Consider the following 9,279-nt stretch of genomic DNA (forward strand, 5'->3'; position numbering starts at 1 on the left):
TGGATCGCTGACTGCGTTGCTTCTAGCGTTATCTTACTAGGGTTCTAACGCACCGTTCCGCCTTGCGAGGCGATGCCATACGAGCGGGACCAATGAACCATTTGAAGCTTTCTTGTGTGTGTGTGTGTGTGTGTGTGTGTGTGTGTGTGTGTGTGTGTGTGTGTGTGTGTGTGTGCGTGTGCGTGTGCGTGTGCGTGTGCGTGCGCGTGCGTGCGTGCGTGCGTGCGTGTGTGTGTGTGTGTGTGTGTGTGTGTGTGTGTGTGTGTGTGTGTGTGTGTGTGTGTGTGTGTGTGTGTGTGTGTGTGTGTGTGTGTGTGTGTGTGTGCGTGCGTGTGCGTGTGCGTGTGTGTGTGTGCCGGGAATGCTTCTTCCCCGCCGTAAACAGCACGCGCGGCGCTGTCACCGTGGGCGCTGTAGATTATGCTTGCATGGTATTTTCGTCGTGTTCCGCGCAAGTTGTTCGCGAAGTTGTAGACGCTCAATTCCCACACATCGCGGTGCCTTTTCGGTTCATCTTTCTCTAGTGGTATCCCTTTTCACATCGCTCGCGTATATATCCAAGGAGTATATATCCATATATCCAAGCGTATATATCCATCGCTGTTATATATCCAAGGAGTCGCAGCGCTAGCCCACGTTCGCTCCGTCTCTCCATCGTATGCTTGGGTGGCAGCTCGAAACCGCCGTTGATGTTAAAGAAATGCACTGGTTGAGATGAGTAGTGGCCACACGTATATTAGGTTAATTATTGCTCTCATGTTAAAGCTTTTCGCTGGTCACAGGTGGCGTGCATTTTCATGCGCCAGCCGCAGCCCCAGCTCATTCAGAACAGGACCAGAATTGAAAGGAGCACTATCAACCGAAACAAACTTTCTGAAATCGAATTCAAACGTGTCGATCGGCATGAAATTTTACGCGTAATGACGTACCCGCTTTTTCGTGTCTTGTCAAATGAGTTCAAATGTCGCCGGTGGCCGAGGCATCCTCGAGCGATCGCTTTATCGCGATTATTTACGTGCGATTTTGTGTCTTGGCATCGGACTCATCGCAGGCCGTTTGTTACGCTGTGCAAAGTGAGATTCCCAGTCGCGCGAAATCTCGCAAAAGTGATGGTTTTCCCGAGTACAGCTGTATATTTAAACGGTGGCAACGCAGAAACAGGCCGACCACGCCGCGCGCACGCCGCCCACGACGGTCACTGCCATGTTGGCAGCATGTTTAGATTTATCCTGCGACCAGGGGCGCAATCTTGTACGCGTTCCAAAATGGAACGGAGGCTGTCCGTTCCATCGAGCCGCACACGATTGGTCAATTTGAACCGTGACGATCAAATTGACCAATCGTGTGCGGCTCGATGGAATGGACCGCCTCCGTTCCATTTTGGAACGCGTACAAGATCGCACCCCAGCGCTGCCCCGGCGTTCGATTTTGCAAACTTCGGGCAGCTCCGGGTTGTCTTGGGATCCCAGCTCACGTGACTTCCTATCAGAACCGGAACTAGCTGGCTGCCGTCTGGCTGCCAGCGGGCTGCCAGAACTCCGAAAATCGAAGAAGCCCAATGGCTCATACCCCCGTGCCGTCTAGCGATGACGTCACTACGCAATTTTAACAACGGAGCTGTTTAAGCCGGAGGCGTAGACCGGAAACTGCGCCTAGCGATGACGTCACCGCGTCGCCTAGCAACCACTTGGCACAGCTGTGCCTCGCTTTGCCGCCGCTCCGCAACGCCGCGCCGAGCTGCTATGACCGCGGCACCGTCTAGTCATGACGTCACTTCGCGTCGCCTAGCAACCACATATGTCTCGCTTCGCCTAGACATGTCAACGCTTCGCCAGGTCGCGTCTTGAAGTGCGTCGTGCGGCCAAGCGAGAATCTGCGCATCGGCGGCTAGCCGATCCAGAGTACCGTGCTGAAGCTGCAGCCGAGAAGAGGCGCCGTCGAGTCGAAGATCCCGATCGAGTTTCGAGAACGAAAACGCGAGAGTCTACGTTTGGGTATCCAGCGTCGTCGGGATAGTGAACCTGGCTGTAGCTTGGTCGATCACAAGCTGCGTTGTTTGGTCCATGCCTTGCACCACTAGTGCAAGCTGCGCTCTTTTTTTTTTTGCATTCTGTTCTACTCGAAATGCGGTAGCCGAGATTCGAACCCACGACCACCTGCTTAGCAGCTTGACGCCATGGCCACTGCGCCACCGCGGCGGGTATAGTGGTGAGAACGCAAGTGTGGCGACGGTATGCAGGATATTCGTGAAATCAAAAATTCGAATGTGGACAGCAAGTATAACAACATTCCCCTCAATGTTGCCTAGAACCAAAGTACAGCCAAACACCATCAGAATTGGAGGACGCTTAAGCTTCGCCTTTAAGAGTGGAACGCGATAGAATTCAAAGACCCCTGGCTGCTTATCAGGCTTTTTTGTCATATATTCAAATCACAATCCGACGCTATCACGCCTGTAGGTTGTCGTTATGTCATACTTTACGATTTTTCTGACGAATTTTACTTTGAGAAATTATTTTTTTTTTCACTAACGCCTTGCGGCCCCGCGGAGGGCAAGTATGGTTGGGGTGGTTCGGGATGATGTGGTTTGGCATGTTTATTTCCGCCAGACGCCGATGCTTAACGCCGACGTCGAATTTTCTGTGACTCGGGGCCCTTAACGCTATCGCGTTTATTTAATAAAGGAGACATAGCTGACGATTAATGCAATGTGCCCACACTTTTGCATGTCACCACGCACGCGAATGCGAAAATAGAACGTACCAACTTGATCCAGCTCCCCCAAGGGTATAAATGAAGGGTTAGGTATAGAGTGAGCGCAGTCGCTTCTGCATCACCACGGCCAGCTTTGAGCGGCTCGATGTGCACTGTGCGTGTAAACACAGAACACACAAAACGCTTAACATGCCGACATAAATCATGGCGCCGGCCCGCAGCGTGAACGGCACTAGCGACATACAGAAAGCAGCGCCGACTAGGGACTGAATTCACCAAGCTGAGCAAGTTTGCCATTGGTCGGCCCTTTTCGCTAATAACCGAGAAATTGTGTCCCTATCGGGCTCGATCGCGATCGAAAGTGCGCCGTGTGACACCCGTGTAAAGGCCAAAACTACATGTACACTTGCCGACGCGCGAAAGCTCGCGCCCATGCGCTTATACGCATGCGTAGATTGTGCGGGACAGATCGTACGCGTCGAAGCGCAGCCAAGTACACAGGTGTTCTGTGGAGCGGCGCGAGCACATTTATATTATCCGGACAAAAATAATGCTCTGTGCTCTGGCTGCCTCACAAAAATACGAAACGATGTCCACCAGGTTGAAACTAGTGATCCAAGTGGGCGCGCGCTGGCGCGCGTCTTGTAGGTTCAAACCGCCATTCCTCGCGAGGCGCGGCAAACGCAAGGCGCGCGGGCGCGAGCGTTCCCGCCGGCAAGCGTATTTGTAGTTTGGACTTAAGACGCCGTTAATACAATCCCGAGTGCCTATTGTTATTCAGTGAGAACACCACAGCCTGCGCAGGTGTCGTTTAACAAAGAATGACGTACACAGCTCGGCGGTGACCTTGTAGAGCAACTGAGTGGCGCGGGCCGCAGTTTCCTTGAAGCTAACGCTCGGCCGCCTCTCCCTTCTTGCCACTCGAGCTGCGTTAAGCAGGTGTGCTCATGCAGGAAACCGCGCATGATTGATAGCATCGCAGCGCACATGCGTCTGTGGAGAACGGCGCGCTCCGCATTTCGCACTCTATCACTGGCCCGCCCAAGCCCGGCCTGATGTTTTCAGGCCTTCCTCATACCTGACCCGGCCAGGCCCAAGAAATTTAGGGCCATACGCGGCCTGGCCTGGTTCGGCCGGTTTGCCCTCGAGCCTAGACGGACCGGGCTTTAATTCTTGGTTATTCTCAAGATTCTATCCACAAAGAGATCCTTTACTAGAGACGGATTTCACTGCCTCGTTTTCCACTGGGTTGGTGCTGACAAATAAACAGGTAAAAGCCCAAGAAAATGCAAATCCTCTGTTCGTTATGCTCGTATGCAACACTTGTCAAATAGTTGTACGACAATATACAACGAAGGCATAGGTGTCTACGCTTGTACACAGCGCTAGTCATTTTATTTAGCTCTTGAATCATCATTGATCAATTTAACGTACAATATTCGACTTCAAGCGAATAAAATTTGCGGAAATATAAATTTGTATACACATGGTCTAATGAGTTTCACAATGTGATAATAGATTACCGCCAGAAACTCTTGACTATATTGCATATTATATATATATATATATATATATATGTATATATATATATATATATATACGTGGTGTTGAAAATTTAGCTTTCCGGAATTTAAAAAAATTGTCTGTGGCAGGTAGTGGGATTCTTATCGTTTAGCTAGGTTATTCGAAGCGCCGAACATTAGCAGCACGAGAAATCGAAACACATACTCAACTAATTAACAACTATTTACACAGACACAGATGTCTAGATCAAATTAAAGTCAAATTTCTTGAAAGCGGATGACAAGAATATGAGTAAACCACTTCGTTACAGTTACACATGCACCATACTTCATACCCAGCATGAATATTTTGCGTAATCATTTCTGATTGAATATTGAAGACAAAAAATTAGCGTAGCTTGCACTGGAGATGCAATGCTAGAGATAGAAAGACAGAGGAGCTGATGGGCACCGAGCTAGTCCAGGCTATTGGGCTAGGCTAAGTACTACCAAGTCATCCGCAGAATTTTTCTGAATTTATTGATTATTGATAGATTATCTGATTAGTTATTGATTGGCTATCGATTGGCTATCGATGACTGACTAAGTTTAAGTAGTCCCAACCGTGCTTAGCTAGACTTAGCCAGGCTCAGCTTCGCTAGTTCTCAGGGGTATGTGCCATTGCGCTTGGACCCTTTCTGCACTACCGCCAGGATCGGCCCACATTTTTCTGTTTACACGTCACGGACTTACGGCCGGCTTAAACAGCTCCGCTGTCAAAGAAAAAAGCTGAAGGCAATGTGCAATATATTGTACAAGCGGTCTTAGGAGGATACATAAAACGCAACCTTTTTTTTTTTTTTTTTTTTCCTTAGCGCACTTGACAGACCCTTTGAGTCACCGTTTAAGAGATTGAGAACAATATTTAGGAAACAAAATCACAATTTTTTCGCGTGTGTGATACTTCGTGCGGTATACCACGACACGAGCATTTGGGAGAATGAGAAACATTAAAATATTGTTGCCATCATTTTTAGCGCGAGATAACGCGTGCGGATTAGATCGATGGGCGTCGACGGGAAGTTAAACGCGGCGCATCCAACATGATATGCTTGTCCGTATCAGCGGATATCGGCCCGATCTTACGCGCCACTTTTGTTGCCGCCGTTCCCTCTGTCCGCCTGTCGTTATCATTTTGATCGGTCCTGTCGACCCGGCATGAACCTTGTACCGACAGAGGCGGCGCCGCTCGGCGAATTGCGGCGTTCGGGCGCTTCGTTTGTGCGATCCCCGCATCGGGCCGACGTCGGGGAGCGACCGCAGTGACGAAGTCTGCTACTGCGTCCGCCGGGGCGGCCCATCCGCGGCGCGCTCAGCGTTCCTTCTGCGCCGAAAACCAAGCGACACGCTCTCTTGGGCGGCATCGAGCACGAAGGGCTCCGCGGCGCACGCGACACTGCGCGGGTCTCTACACCGAATATATCAAATATTCGAGAAATTGAAGTGTAGATTATATTCAATTCGGGTAATTGAATTATACGAACGTTCGCTGTTCGATTCGGTGACATTCTAGCATTCGCACACCCCTAGTTTTTAGCCCCTTTTTTTTTCGCCACTGTGCGACCTTTCGGGTGATAGTCGGCGCTTGTGTTGCACTTCTCGTTCCTTCTAGTGTCTGTTTGCAGGCGTGCGTTTCACTAACAAGAATCCCAACCAACTTGCTCAACTTTCAGTCGTTCTAAGCTCGCAGACGAGTTAGGCTATAGCGCTGATCATGACTCGATGACTGCCACCAGAGTGTCGGAGCAAAATGTTATTCATTGTGGTATAGTTTGGTTCCACTGAAAGAAAAGTTACGTTCCGGTTAAGCTCCGGAAAGGAAAAAAAAAAAGATCTCTTACGGTTCATATCGGTTTTCGTTCGAAAGCAAAAATTTTCGATGACTCAAGGCACTGAGCATTATCTCAGAATTCATAGTTCACTTATTGAGAAAAAAGAAATACTGTTTTTATTGTTACAGTGATCTCAGAAACAGAACATCATTGAGTGTACTCACCGAAATGCGAGACCACTGTTCCGTTAAAACGAAGTTAAACGAACACAAACGAAGGATAAAACTTCGGTAACAAAGCGTAGTACCCGTAGAAAACGAAACGATAAGCTCTCAGCGCACGAGTCCTGGGTTTTGCTACGATGCCGATCTGCTTGTGGACCGAGCGGCAGGCTTAGTTTAGTGGAGCGCTCGATCGGCTATCGCTCGCACTATTCCTGTCTGAGATACGCGCGAATGCTGACGTTGCCTGACGTCGGTTGTTTCGGATTGCCGACTTTCCCCCAGAACCGAAAACCGATAAAAATATTTCGGCACTCCGAAACAAAGAAATGAATAACGTTTCTGTTACGTTTTGGTTCCGGTCAAAAATATCAGTTTTTTATCGTTTTTGTTTTTGGTCCGTTCTGACATACTGCCTGCGACCCCATGGCCACTGAAATTCTCGCGTAAGCCCGCGTTGATGATTTCGCAGGACGAGATCGGTTGTTACACTTCGCTTCTTTCAGCGTATCGAATTAACCTTGCTCAAAGCTCAAAGTAACCGCGGCGCCAATATGCAGGTGACTTTGACGGCGCTCCGGTGAGCTCAGAAGCGAAACAGCGCCAAGGTTGTAAACAGATTAAGCCGGTCCCAGTGAAAGCACCCCCAATGCGCATTCGGCCACAAGCGTTTGCGGCACACGGGCTTCACGACAAATGTGAATTTCTGCTCCCTGAAGGCATGGACTTCTTGTGGACTTGTTCACTGCATAGGTACTACTGCGAACTGAAGCTTTGCATTGTGTGCCCAGCCTTCGTGGCAACTGAAGCTTCTTTTTTTAACCCCATGTCCAGTGTTTCTTTTTCGGCCAACTATGCATCTCTCGTCACTTCAGTCGAATGCCGAGAAGGCACGTATATTATTGACTTCCCTGGTAGTTTTGTCCTGCATTGGGTTGGAGCACAGCCGGGAAAATGATGCGAGTGCTATATACAACTTTTTTCTCAGTCTCAAGCAAGTTGAGAAAGAAAACGTTCATCTGGGCAAATCGTATGTCAGGAAACCAAGTGCTCCTCAATTGTGGGTGTGGTTCAATCCACCGAACCGCACTACGCCGGGAAATGTGTGCGACACAGCAGAATTCTACCTAAGCTTGCTTTAATTCAGTTCTTGTCTGGTTTCACCTAGACGGGGGAAAGGGGGGGGGGGGGAGAGAAATTAAATAAAGGGTCACCTCACGCGGCGGGCCCTTCTCTGAGGGAGAAGGCTCGATGGATTTGTTGAGGAGACCCAAAACTGACGCCGCAACGCGGTGGGCCAAGTCCTCTTCACTGGAAACGACCGTCTCCATCACCTCGTTGAGAAGGTCAACGGTGCGATTGAGTCGACTTTGAATGTCGTCTCGTTATAGGCCGAGCTGACTCCAAGTCTACGCGAGCCGCTCGAGCCCTTCTCGCACCATGAGGCAACCGTCGTTGATTGTCTCGTCGCTGCATTCCAAAAGAAATAAGATCAGCCCTTTTCGCCAGTTTTCCCGCTTCGAAGCCAGGACTGACAGCACGAAATCGCCACTGCATGAATAAAACTAAACTCCATAAATGCAGTTCAGACTAGTCTTAACGTTAACGCATGTAGTTTTTCGTTATGCTAATAGATGTACAATCATTGGTTCCAAAATACATTGCACAGTCTAGTAGCGAGTGAAAAGTTGAGGACATTTTCTCAATTACTTTGTTTGCCTATCCTTCCGGTTTCGCACTGACCCAGCACCATCGACAGCGGCGCAGTACCACAAAGCAGATGCAAAAATCCTACAAAACGAGCAATAAATCAGCGACCACAATGCGAAAACAACCTAAAAATGCCAGCTGAAAATGCGCGCAGATATAGCGGTAGGGAGAGATGGCTTTTGCGAAAGCCTGATTAACACAAGGCGTTTCGTGCCGACTACATACGCACTTTGTTTTGCGCTGCTGCTGGACAATGGTTAAACAGGCTTATGACAGGCGTAACAGACGCCGCGCATCCGCAGCTGCGAATTCGCACGTGCGAATTCGCAGACAAAATCGCACCATGTGGAACGGGCTTAACAGACGCCGCGCAGGCACCGCGAACGGTACGGCCCTGCGTCGTCGCACACCGAGCTGACGGGTGTGTGTGGCATATGGTGTCACTTGATCGCCACCTCCGCAAGCGCCGAACTAAGCTCTGTGCACTTTGTGCGTGCTTTGAAATTGTTGAACCAAATACTAATTCACGTAGTCGATCGTAACTTACGTGCCTGGGTGATTCGGGCGACTTGCTGTGATTATAGGCAACAAAAAAGTGAGATACAACAATACATTCGTGTCTCAACTGCGTGGCAGAACATTTTACTCTTTCGAGACAGAGCCGAATTCACAAAGATTGTCGTGTGTAAGTGGTCTTGGCCATTAGGCGGTCACCTCCACTAATAATATGCCCAGCATCAGGATTTGGCGAAATTTTATCTCACGAAAAATTCTAGCGTAACAGGTTTTTTTTTCTTTTTTTTTCTACACCGAAGTGTTAAGGGCTCACTCTTCGATGGTCGCGTCCGGCAATAGACAAAAACTCTCATTGGCCATATGCTGTATATATGTGCGAGTGAAAGCGCGCGAGGGCGAGGGACGCGCGCGGCACCATAGACCAACGAAGCACCCAATCGAGGCACCCTAGACCAACGTTGTTAGAAGTAGTCTAAGAACGTAGCCTTAGACTGTGCGTGTGCGTGCCCGCTCTCCCACTGCGGCACATGCCCGCAGCCCTGCCGCCTGTGCCGCCGACTCTCTCTGGGCTCTCGCCCGCCTCTCCCCTAATAGTGTCGACAACGGCGTTTAGCCGTTCCGTCACATAGCCAGCGTTTTGACAGCGGTTGTGTGCGGTCACACAAACAACGCGCACAACTGTTGTCGACGGCGGCGGCGTTTTTCCCGCGTTCGCACCGAACGCGCGCGGCGTTGATGACGTGTTTATGAAGAACATGCCAACATTTGCCGTACACCCGGTGT

Source organism: Dermacentor silvarum, chromosome 2 (assembly GCF_013339745.2).
Source record: "Dermacentor silvarum isolate Dsil-2018 chromosome 2, BIME_Dsil_1.4, whole genome shotgun sequence".
In the NCBI taxonomy this organism is placed as follows: domain Eukaryota; kingdom Metazoa; phylum Arthropoda; class Arachnida; order Ixodida; family Ixodidae; genus Dermacentor; species Dermacentor silvarum.